Below are 12,794 nucleotides of genomic sequence, written 5' to 3'. Positions count from 1 at the left end.
GTGCTAGAGAAAGCACACAGAACCACTGCCATGTTTCTGCCCATTTCTAGAATGTTGTAACATCAGTTCTTTCCATTTGTGAGCTGTTTCAGTAATCTTTTGGCAATCTCCCTCCTCCTTCTGTTTGAACTTCAACCTAGTATGGGTCCATTTCTTTTGCCTCCAGCCAAAGAACATTTATTGATGAAATCATCTCACTAAAAGAAAGCCTTGTCTAATGCAAGGACAGAGGCCCTTCCTCTGTGGCAGTACTTCTCAACTTTGGCGGCATAATCGATTAAGATGGGGAAAGACCTATCAGAAGTAGACAACATTAAAGCCCTGCTCTGAACCTTTATTCAGAGCACTTGTCTGAACTTCAGATTTTCCATCCGTTAAGCAGAGATCCTATTATCCACCTGCAGAGCCAACAGGTGCATCTTTTAATGATGGTGCCTCTTCATTTGAAACAATGTTAGCTTTCTACTTAGTGACTATTTTGAAATAGCTTAATCTCAATGAATGAGCAAGGGTAAAGAGTCCAACCTTGATATCAAAACAGCTCTACTTTGTTTTCTATCTCTGTGACCTTCAAGGAGTTTTGTAAACACATTAGTGGCTAGTTTCCATGCCTTTTTAAAGGGTCAGAACCAGCTGACTGAAATGCTTTTCAGTATTTTTTTGAATGCAGAACATACATACATTAACGTACAGAAACTACTATGATGTTACTGATATTCATGTTTACTGAAATAACGCAAAACTGGAAATAAAAGTTCTCATTCAACAGTTATGAAGTATTTTTATGTGTCTAAAAATTCACACACAGCATTTCCCTTTCACTGGAAAGTTCTCACTTGAACTTCCCACCTACTAGATAGAGAAAGATCCTCATTATAACCTCAGGAAGGTACATGCACACTCCAATAAATCACTGTAAATACATACCCTACAGGCCTTCTGTCCCTAAGCAAGCAAAATTTAGTTCTGCCCTTGGGCCTCCATGCTTGCTGATACCTTTGTCCATATGTTCTTTATCCACTTTGACAAATAAAGACCTTCTCCTTATTCAGTTGCAGCTCATGTGACATCTTCTGTCTGACTGGTCTGGTCTTTGTCTTTCACACTGTATTTCTTAGTTTTTCCCACTGCTTTTATTCCTATGTGGAGTCACCTTTGATTATAGGCTTCTATGTTTAACACTTGGAAATCCTTCACCAATTTATGCTATTAGCGTAAGGCATTTATTGTGTTAGCCAGTAACTAATATATAAAAGTGATCACTACATTTTCAAGTGAATTAATTAATGACTGAGGAGCATATTTTTCAAGATTCTTTAGTTAGTAGTTGGCAGTTTACTGTTACCCTGGGGCGATGAAATATAGGTCTTTAAATCTGTCTCAGAAAAGACACAGCATAGATGACTTTCTTTACTTGGTAGCATACATGCAGAGCCCCAGAAAAGGTACAAGGAGCAGACAGACCCTTGAAGAAAATAAATATATGAGTGTGCTAATTACTTACATCTGCCTGGTGCTGGCAGACAGCAGAAGGTGAGCTCGGTGGTTTGAAGGGAAGGTTTAGGGCTTCTGGTTTGATGAAAAGCAACTTGTCTTCTCTAACAGTCCTCATGAGGTTCATTCACTTAGAAGACTGACATCAGTGCATTCTATTGAAACTAAGAGCTTCAGTGAGAGTTGCGTGATGCAAGTGGCAACCACATGTTTTCCTTAGTGATGGTCCTGGCTGGTGACCAATTCTGGAGAGGTGTTATGCAGGCTGGGAACTTGAAAGGCCAAACCAACAGCTATCTTTTGATGTTTTTCATAAAGAATAATAGGACTTTGTAAAGAAACACAGGAGAAAAAGATGGCAAGCTGGGCCCTTGCAAATAAAACCATGGATCCCTGAAGGTGCTGAGGTTAACAAAGGAAAAATGCAGCTGTTGTGAATGTGGTTTGTGTCTCAGTCTTCAGCCTGGTATATAAGGATAAGCCATCACTTAGCTAGCTACTGTTGTCCCTGAGCAGAGGTGAGAGAGATGCCGTTAATAACAAAGGCAATCCCTGGTGATGGCAAGTCTAATTACAGGAGGAAAAGAAAGCACAGGAAAAGAAAAGGTTTGGTTTCCCCAAGATGTCATTTTATTACCAGCCTGACATGGCAACTTTAAGGGTCATTTCTTTACAGTCACTAAAATTACCCAAACAGTTGGGAAAACAGCATAGAAACCATAGCAAAAGCCTCTGATGCTTCATTTCAGATGGCAGTTTACAAAAATAAAAAAAAAATAACGCAACAACTTCTTTTTCTCCTTTTAATTAATGAAACAATTCTGCTCTTTAGAATATCTGTAATAACTTCACAGAATTAAAAAGTGGGATAGCAGGGGCTGGGAATGTGGCTTAATGGTAGAGTGCTTGCCTACCATGCATGAAGACCTGGGTTTGATTCCTCAGCACCATATAAACAGAAAAAGCCAGAGGTGGGTGCTGTGGCTCAAGAGTAAGAGTGCTAACTTTGAGCAAAAAGAAGCCAGGGACAGTGCTCAGGCCTTAAGTTCAAGCCCCAGGACTGGCAAAAATAAATAAAGTGGGATAACAGAAAAAAAGCAATCATATACATACCTCCATCAGGGCCTGGGAGGGGCCTAGGCAGAAATCAGAAATCATTTAATACATTAAGGAAGGCACATATAATGTCATTTGAATCACCTTTCATGAACAATTAAATTCTATTTTTCTGGACTGAGCACTGATCTTTGAAATTGTCCACCTTTAACTATCTGACATGCTTACAAGAAAAAGACAAATAATGCCTTAAATCTAGAAACAGACCTTTGGAAATATAATTTAGTGTAGATACTACAAAATTAAGAAAAGTAAGGGAAAAGGTGAGTTCGGAAGGATGGGTAAGAATGTTGAAAAAAGTGACATGGCTCAAGGCACATTGTACTCATAAACTGATTGGTAGATGACAACTCCTTTGAACAACTACTTAAAAGGTAATAAATTTTTTAAATGTATAAAAGGAAAGCTATGAGAGAAAATTAATCAGTGTTTTCATGTTGCGAATGATTTATTTACCTAACTCAGAATCCAATCCAGAGTACCAATGGATTTAATAAAACCTCAGTGTTACCCAGAGATTTTTAGAAATCAAAAGGACCAAACCAATATTGAGAGAATTAAAGTCAGAAAACAAAGTTAAATATGTTCATTGGTTGCAATGAGATCTATATACATATTTTAAGATGTTTGAGTGGTAAGACTGTTTTGTGAACCAGAGTGATGACTCATGATGAGCCACCTAGATAGCTTTACAACGGAGCACTATTGCCAGGAAGAACAAATTCCCTGATTAGAAGGCTATAACCTTCTACACTTGCCTAGCCTCCAGGCAGTAAGGGCATGTTGGAGACAGAGTTAAAACCTAAAGTCTATCATAGCCACCATTTCTTCCCATCCCTTGCTCTATGTATCTCCTTACTTTGCTGATGTTCTAGTTTGTCCTCTTGATAATAAAACTCTAAATATAAATAGAGCCCTTTGTTGAGTTCTGTGAGTTATTCTAGGGAATTATCAAAACAGAGAGTTTATCAGAACCCCCAGATTTACAGCTAGCTAGTCAAAAGTACTGTTGAGTGTTGAGACTGTTGTCTGAAGTAAGGCTACACTTGTAAAGAACTAAACGGTCTTTCAGTTGTGAATTCCAGGTGGTAAGTATCAGAATTCTGCTACAGCACATTTCATCCAGGATGAAGTAAAGCAGTCATCTCTTCTTTAAGATCCAAAGCATAATTCAAATTTCCAAGTTACTCATTCTTTAAATCTGGACAAAATTTACTGTTTGATCTAGTGTTTCTGATATTTAAAGAGGCACTTATCATTACTGGTCTTTTTCTAATGAACACCTGGTCTTAATGACATTTTATTGAACATTAAGGATCAGATTCTGTACAGGTTCCTTTATATCAAAGTATATCATTGTATATGGCAGGAGTGGTTCCTGTCTGTGAAGCTCCCATCTGATTGACATAAACCCAAATTTCCCATGTGAGTAATTATCAGTTATGTCCCTTTATTCTTTCTGTATATACCTTTCCATTTCCTCAGCAATACACACCAAACATGGGAGACAGCCTTTTCTCCTTTATTTTTAAAGTTGCTACCGACATAGTACTTTTATTTCATACAGTCTACTACTATTGGTTTTGGGATAGTACAGGGAAAATACTGAACAGGGTTAGAAAGAACTCAATCAACTATCTGTACCCACTCATTCTAACATTCTTTGTCCATTATCATGACAGGAAGTTAAGTTGGGATTCTCCTCAACTGTCAAACAACTTAGCACGTTTGTTTGGACTCTTCTCTTCTTATTAGGCTTCTTCTTTTTCCTCTTACAGTTAAGAAAATCTCCCCTGACCTCTCTCTTGAATAGCTCTCTTTGTATGGATCTCTTTCAGAAAACTCTAACAGAATGTGACTATCTATGAAGGCTTGGTAAAATTACCCACATAAAAATTAGCAACATTCTTTCTATAACATCCCCGGCAAGCTAAATACAACTGTGTGCTCACAGTAATATATAATAGCATAATACTAGAAATATGTTAAATTATTAATGCTAAAGACTTCATTTTTCTTTAGAATATTGTTGTTCAATTATTCCTCATTTTGCCCATCTTGAAGTATATAAGATTACACATTTAATGTTAAGTATATATAGATATGATATTGATATCAATACAGAGATAGATGTAATTACTCATGTGAGCAAAATTATGGATATCACTAATCCCATTTTTGCATTTATTTAATGTAAGTTATCCAAATAAAAATATTTAACAATCTCAATATCTATAAATTTAGTAGCTTTCTATTCAAGTGTCCTGTGTATATATGTGTATGACGTTGTACACATGTAAGTATTGGTATATTATGCTACAAAAAAACTTAATACTGGGAGAGTACAAAAGCAAATCTTTAGTACAGATTAATTTCCCTGCTTATCTCAGTCAGATATTGATTATTTCAACATGCAACCATATTTAAACTATTACTTTCTTAAAATGACCAGTCCCAAACTAATTTAAATATTAATAAATAAACTATTCTTTCGGGCTGGGGATATGGCCTAGTGGCAAGAGTGCTTGCCTTATATACATGAGGCCCTGGGTTCGATTCCCCAGCACCACATATACAGAAAACGGCCAGAAGTTGCGCTGTGGCTCAAGTGGCAGAGTGCTAGCCTTGAGCAAAAAGAAGCCAGAGACAGTGCTCAGGCCCTGAGTCCAAGGCCCAGGACTGGCAAATAAATAAATAAATAAATAATAAACTATTCTTTCTTAGCTGACTAATTTTGTGTAATGTGGCCATAGCTAAAACTTTAATATTCCCTCTACCATGTACACTTCATGTGGCGATGACGTCAAAGAACTTGGCAGCATGGACAGACCCATAAATCTACCTAGTTTCAAACTGAGATGCAGATCTCCAAACTCAAATTTGGTATAGGTCATGAACAGTGCAATGAATCATATTCTCTAAAGGCACTTGACCTGACTACAAATCATTCCTATGTTGTGTCTATGTAATGGGCTGCATTAAAAAAAAAGGTATATCCCTTTTGTTTGTGGTGTCTTGGATGTAATGTATCACTATCCTGAGCACACATAGTATGCAAAGTATACTACTGAAGTTTTGACATGAGTGTTAACTCCTGAATTCTGATGAGATCCCTTGTTTTATTATTATTAACAGTTTTTAGTGTGTGTGTGTGAGTGTGTGTGTGTGTGTGTGTGTGTGTGTGTGCCAGACCTGGGATTTGAATCCCAAGACTGGATGTTGTCCCTGAGCTTTTGTGTTCAGTCTATTGCTCAAACACTTGAGCTGCAACTCCATTTCTGTCTCTCTGATGTTTAATTGCAGATGAAAAAGATAAGAAGTTGAGAGCTGCATAGTTTTTTCTTCCCAGGCTGCCTGGCTTTTGATCATGATACTCAGATCCCACCCTCCTGAATATCTTCAATTACAGATGTGAGCTCCTGTCATCCAGCAACATTTTTGTCATATCTATGCTAAAGATTATATCAGCTTTTTAACAGTATTTAAAAACAAACAAGAAGGTGAAGCACCAGGCACTTCATTCAATACAAGAGCTGAGAGGTGCCAGGGGCCAGTGGCTCACACCTGTAATCCTAGCTACTCTCAGAAGGCTGAGATCTAAGGATCATGGTTCAAAGCCAGATCAGGAAGGAAAGTCCATGAGATGCTTATCTCTAATTAACCACCAGAAAACAAGAAGTGCTGTTGTGGCTCAAGTGCCAGAGTGCAAGACTTGAGCAGACGAGCTCAGAGACTGTGGCCAGGCACAAAGTTCAAGCCCTGTAACTGACACACACACACACACACACACACATACACACACACACACACACACACAGAGAGAGAGGGGGGAAAATTAAAATCCATTTTCACTTTCTTTTTTTAAATTAATTTTTGTTATGTTTTCTTTTTTGGTGGTTCTAAGATTTTAACTCATAGTCTCATTCTTGTTAGGCTAGAATTCACCACCTGAGCCATGTTTCCAGTTTCCTCATCCTCCTTCAGTGTTTAGCTAAATGCTGTCAAAACCCCCCAAAAACAATAGTGTTAAAAACTTCACATTTAGGAATTATTTTCTTTGGTTGAAAATAGTTGCCAATAATCAACAATATCATTACAGTTCCTTTCTAGTTCCAAATGCTAGCAAAGCTTATTGTCAGACTTTGCTTAGCCGTTATCATACAAAGCTGTTTTGGTTTCTGGCTTTTAAAGAAAACACAAGTATTTAGACAAAATGAGAAAGTTTTATATTGATTAAGGCTTCAATGCCAAAAAAGAAAAAGAAAACAAGAAAGTAATTCTATCCCAGACCAAAATAAACCTCTATAAAAACTGCTTGACAAAAATAGAAGGTAAGTTTGTGTTCTGTGGACAGACTCAACCTTTAGAGAATTTCTTTTACACAGACTCCCACAAAGCTGCTAACAGCTGCAGGGACAGTTCTCATTCAGTAAATTTGATGTTGGAGTCAGATTTATTAAATCTTCCCCAAAGACTTTTGATTTATTAAGGCTAAATTGTTGTTCTATCTGATTTCCTTGATAATGTACAAATGGGGACATGATGCCATTTTCCCACCACTCTGTTCTCATTTATGTGTTTTAGATGTACATTAAAAGTAGAACATCTTGGGCTGGGGATATGGCCTAGTGGCAAGTGCTTGTCTCATAAAAGTAGAACATCTTGACTTTGATATTCCCTTTCCCTTCCCTAGTTCTAATACCAGTATTTACAGTACCCATGGTACTCAGATGAGATACAGTGATAACGGGGGAACAACCACAGGAAGGGGATACAAGAGGATCCTCAACAACAACAAGATAAGCTATGGTTTCACATGGCATGTTGAAAGTAATTACAATAGTGATATAACACTCATTTGACAAAAGCAATACCTACAAAACTGTAATAGGGAGGTTAGATCTGGCCAGTGCCATCATTAACTTTGGAGGGACTTCAGGTTGACTCTAGCTCATAAAAGAGCAGAAGCCAACTCCATCTCCACTAAGCCCTCCCCAACCCTATCCAGGGAAGTTCCCCTTCATTATGATAAGTTATGTAAATTGACCACCCGAGGCCTGGGAGCTTCTGGGGAACCTGTGCCCTCCTATGAGTAGGCTAATCCACCTGCATCATGTGAGGCCCACCAAATCCATTCACCAATTCTAACTAGAATGATAGGTTGGTTCAAATAGATACTATGAGACAGACTGTAACTTTATTGGCCACCTGCTTGCAGCCTAGCATGCTCTGTAAGTGTTGTATCCTCATTGGTTACCTGCGTATGGCAAGTTTGTCGGTGATGTTTGCCTTATAACCAGGCTGGAAGGCCACATGTTTAGGCGGTTCCAGCTCCCAAGTCAGGGCTGCACACGTGCGGGCGGCTCCAGCTCCGGAGTCTGGGCCCTGACCCTGCACACGTGGTCGGCAGTTTTAGCTCCCCAGTCTCGGCTGCGACCAAGGCCGGTCGGTTCACTTTTTGTTCACTTTTTACTTCCCCAATAAATCTATCTTTTTGTCATCTTGTAGCTGGAGACTGTGTGGTGGACTCTTGGGGGAACCAGGAATCCCCTCCCTTGGGGGGGGACCCCGTTTCATTGTAGCGAACCCCCACTCTACTTCAAAAACCATTTTGTGTAAACCAACTGAACAACTAGTGGGGGGAGAGGCAAAACGGGAGGGGGGAGGGAGGAAGGGAGAGACAAGGTAACAAATTGTACAAGAAATGTGCCCACTCCCTTACATATGAAACTGTAACCCCTCTGTACACCACTCTGACAATAAATAAGTAAAATAAAAGTAGAATGTCTTTAAGAGGATGAATGTTTTACTGGCTTCATTATGTGAGTGTATTTACAAATACATATGTACATATATATTATACACACAAATCAGTTTAAAGAAAGCAAAAACTAGACAGGAAAATTGTGCATCCACTATACAACTTCTACAAAATGAAACCTTACTTATTTACACACTAATGACTTGTGAGATTTAGAACAGGAAATATTTGATTTGGACAGTTCATTTGAAGAGATTCAGGGATCAGAAAAAATTGCGTATTGCTTTGGATTTTCACTCTGAGGTGAAGCCCTCCTGACAGGTGTGCAGTTTAAGTGAAATGTGTAAAACTGAGGATAATTGAGTCCTAATTCCATTTGAGTCATGAGCAGCTAGGTCACCTTGAGTAAAATCTTGAACATGTCTCTGCTTCAGATTTTTGTTTGAGAATAAAAGGGTTCTATATATTACTAACAGGAACTCTCCACATCAGTCCAAGTGTATTTTTATGTTAAACACCATGGATTGAAAGGCTACAATCCCTAAATCTCAGCAATAAGCAACTTACAGAATAATTGATCTTGACTTCCAAATATGTATTTTTTGGCAGTTGTTATTTTTTTACACTTAAAAATCACTTAGAATTACACTGGGCCAAGATGATATCTTTCTCCCAATCTTCTTTAGTCTCTTTCTCTTTTATTCACTTTGACTTTCAAGTTTCCAAGTAATTCATCTTCTCCCATATTTTGGAAATTGGCTATATCTAGGTAAAATTAAGCCCAGTGGGTAGGTTTTCCTGTATACGTGATTCAGGTTTTGTTTCTGTAGAATATTATGAAAAACTGTCCAAATCTTGGAAAAGAATCATTAAATGCAGTATGAGTGCTTGGGAGATTTTATTGTGACTTATTTTAGTCACACTAGTAATTCATATTTTGGTAGATCAGCCCCAATTAATGCCAAGCTGTGTCCTGGGACTTTTGCAACACAGATGACATAAATATGTGTGTTTTTCAGTCCTCTTAGCAACATAAAGTACTTGTGCAATTTTTTAAACATTCTGTATCGCTGAAAAAGTACTTTTAATGGCTTAGGTACTAATAACTACATCCCCTAGCAGACACAAAGTCCATTTTCAGCTCCACCTTCTTCTGGGTTTCTCACACACATGACCAGTGGTGGATATCTATGCTAAAGTGTCTTGAGTGTCATTGATTTTCTTCTTTGTTTGGTGATGGCTTCTTTTGCTTTCAGTGTAAACATTCATTGGTTCCTCAAATCAAATCATTTGTGTTCTCTTCCTATCTAGAAGTTGCCCCTGACCTGTTTCCTGCCATTTTAATTCTACCAGACTTACACACCGACTCCTGACCTAGGTTCTAAATATATCATACTCCTGTATAGCTCCAGGATCTCCCTACAGAGACCTGACAACAACACAGCATATTCATCTGTCTCAAGTTCATTTCCCTTTCCCACTCACTAACTCCGTATCCATTCTTTCTCCACTCAGCCCACTTAGATCTCTATTAAAAAATAAAAAGCACTATTTAGGTGTCTTATCTCAAAAGATCTTAATTTCTTCTGAAAATTTAATAGAATAATCTAACAAGGATGCTAGAAGAGCGATACTATATGAAGCAATAGTTAGAGGATTCTTTTCAACCAACATTTTCCCTTTCTCCCTGTCTTCCAGCCTTGGTTTAAGAGGAACTTTTGAACCTCTATAAACCAAGACTCATTCAGCTTATTTTGTCTTGCTGTTCTGCTTCTTCATGATGTTTCTTTTTACTTGTTTTCTTTAGCATCTCTGGAGAGTTGTTTAACTCAAATTATCCATGCTTCCCTTGTTTGTTTTCACTCATGCCATTATTATCCAGGCTCCTTTGCCATTTCATTTATGCCATGAAGCTTCTGGAGTTGTTTTTCAGAGATTTCAAATGGATAAATTTGTCTCCAAGATGGTAAATATTTCAAGGGATGATTTTTCAGTTCATCTCTCTATGTACCTTTCCATTCCTTGATCCAGAATATTTACTGAGTCTTCCATAAGCCAAAGAACCTTGGTAAGCAGAATCTTTTCTCTTATCCTAAATGACGACTTTTCTCTTTTATGATCTTCTCTTTGGAGGTAGTTAAATTTAAGCCAGTGCTTCTCAACATGATCTTACCATGGTAGTCCTGCCTTACCGCCCTTTGTCTTCCCCACTCTGATACTTGAAAATGTTTTTAATACATTCTTGTTTTAACTTAAACTAAGGAAAGAGTCCTATTATCATCTAGTAGTAGAAGTCCAAGATGTTACTGAATATTCTAAAATACATAAGATAATCCATTATAATAAAAATTGTATACCCAAAAATGTTACTTGTGGTAACACTAATAAACTCACGTAAGGTACTGAGTTCACCTAAAGTCATGATTAAAAATGATTTGCATTCTTATTTTTTCACCCAAACATATGGAATGGTTTTCTTTAATCAAATTTAAATTTTTATTTCAAAAATTTCTAACTATGTGGGGCTGGGGATATGGCCTAGTGGCAAGAGTGCTTGCCTCGTATACATGAGGCCCTGGGTTCAATTCCCCATCACCACATATACAGAAAATGGCCAGAAGGGGCGCTGTGGCTCAAGTGGTAGAGTGTTAGCCTTGAGCAAAAAGAAGCCAGGGACAGTGCTCAGGCCCTGAGCCCAGGTCCCAGGACTAGCCAAAAAAAAAAAAAAAATTCTAACTATGTAAAAAGATAAAAGCATATACATATATATATACATATATATATATATATGTATATATATATATATATAATGGAGTACCATGTGGTACATTTTTACCTCCTGAAATTATATGATGTTTAAATAAGGGTGATTATTACATCTACATCTTCAGATGTTTATTTTTTACTAGAGTTCAAGTTCATGGCCATACATTCCTGCTTGGCTTTCTTGTTTTCTGTTGGCACTTTACCATCTGCATCACAACTCCAATCCAGCATTTTGCTGGTTATTTGAATATTATCTGAAAGACTTTCCTTCCAGGGCTGAATATGAATCATAATCCTCCAGGTTTCAGCTTCCCGAGTATCTAGTATTGCAGGCATAAAGTGTTTCATTTCTTAATGGTAAAAACATACAAAATCTTTCATTCTAAGTGTTTGAAATGTACAGTACATTGTTTATTATTACCATACTGTGCCATATGACACCAAAAAGATTCGACTTCATTCTTTCTAATGGCTATATAGTATTCAATTGCAAATATTTCCCATGCTTTTCTTTTTGCATTTATCAGTTGATAGATACCTCAGTTGTTTCTTTTCTTTTAAACTGTGAATAGTATTCCAAAGAACACAGAAGATAAAAAGAGTTTTCAATATAGCAATTTGCTTTTCTCTGGAAAAATAGGCAGTTAGGAAATTCCTGGGGCACATACTTTTAGTTTTGTTAGGAAATCTTGCAAATATGGAAGGATTCATTTTCTCTACATCCTCATCATCCTATCTTTCAGATAATAGTCATTCTGAACAGAGCATAATGAAATCTCATAATGGTATTGGTTTGCCTTTCCTTGATGATTAGTGATGGTAAACATTTTTTTCATACATCTCTTGGCCATTTCGATGTATTTTTTAAAGAAATAACTATTTAGGCATTTTACCATATTGTAATAGGGCATTGTGTTATTACTTTGTTTAAATTCTTTACATACTCTGAATATTAACTTGTCATACATATGCTATGTAAATATTTTCCCATTCTAGAATAGCTTCTTTTTCCTTTACTCTGAGTTGCTTTGCTCTCACAACCAGGTACTGCTCAAAGTTTTACTACCCCACCCCCATATTTTCAAAGGACAGAGTCTTTGGGTACAGGGTGCTAAAAAGTAAAAAAAATTAATTAATGCTCATATTAGCTATGTCATTTTGGTTGAAAAATGACTTTCATAGTTCCAAAACATCCCGCAGATGAAAATACAGTAGAAAATTGGTATTGCTTCCTCCTGGACATATCTACTTAGGACATTTCTGGACAAGACATCTTCTCAAACATGTCCTATCTTGATAGATTGTCTAAACAGAGTCAAACACTCATCCCTAATTAATTATGGGTGAAAGAATGGGATATGATTGTCTTAAATTGATCATAATTTTGTCAATAAGATTCATAACACTTGAATGCAGTTGGGGTTCTTACAGTGAAGAAAAGAGATAAAGCCATGGGCAAGGATGTTACAAATGAGTGCCCACTTTACAGGTGGTATGTACAGTTGCATCCTTAATAATTCATTGCCATCATAAGTCTCAGTGCCTTTAATACCAAAAAGTATGAGCCTTAATAGTAGGGCTTCCTTCCAAACTATATAATTACCTTCTTCTTCTTCCTCCTGTCTTCAATTTTATGTACAGATATTATTGCTTTTTT

This window comes from Perognathus longimembris, chromosome 4, assembly GCF_023159225.1.
Source record: "Perognathus longimembris pacificus isolate PPM17 chromosome 4, ASM2315922v1, whole genome shotgun sequence".
Classification (NCBI taxonomy): Eukaryota; Metazoa; Chordata; class Mammalia; order Rodentia; family Heteromyidae; genus Perognathus; species Perognathus longimembris.
The sequence above is the reverse complement of the archived record's forward strand: the minus strand, read 5'-3'. Positions refer to the sequence as shown.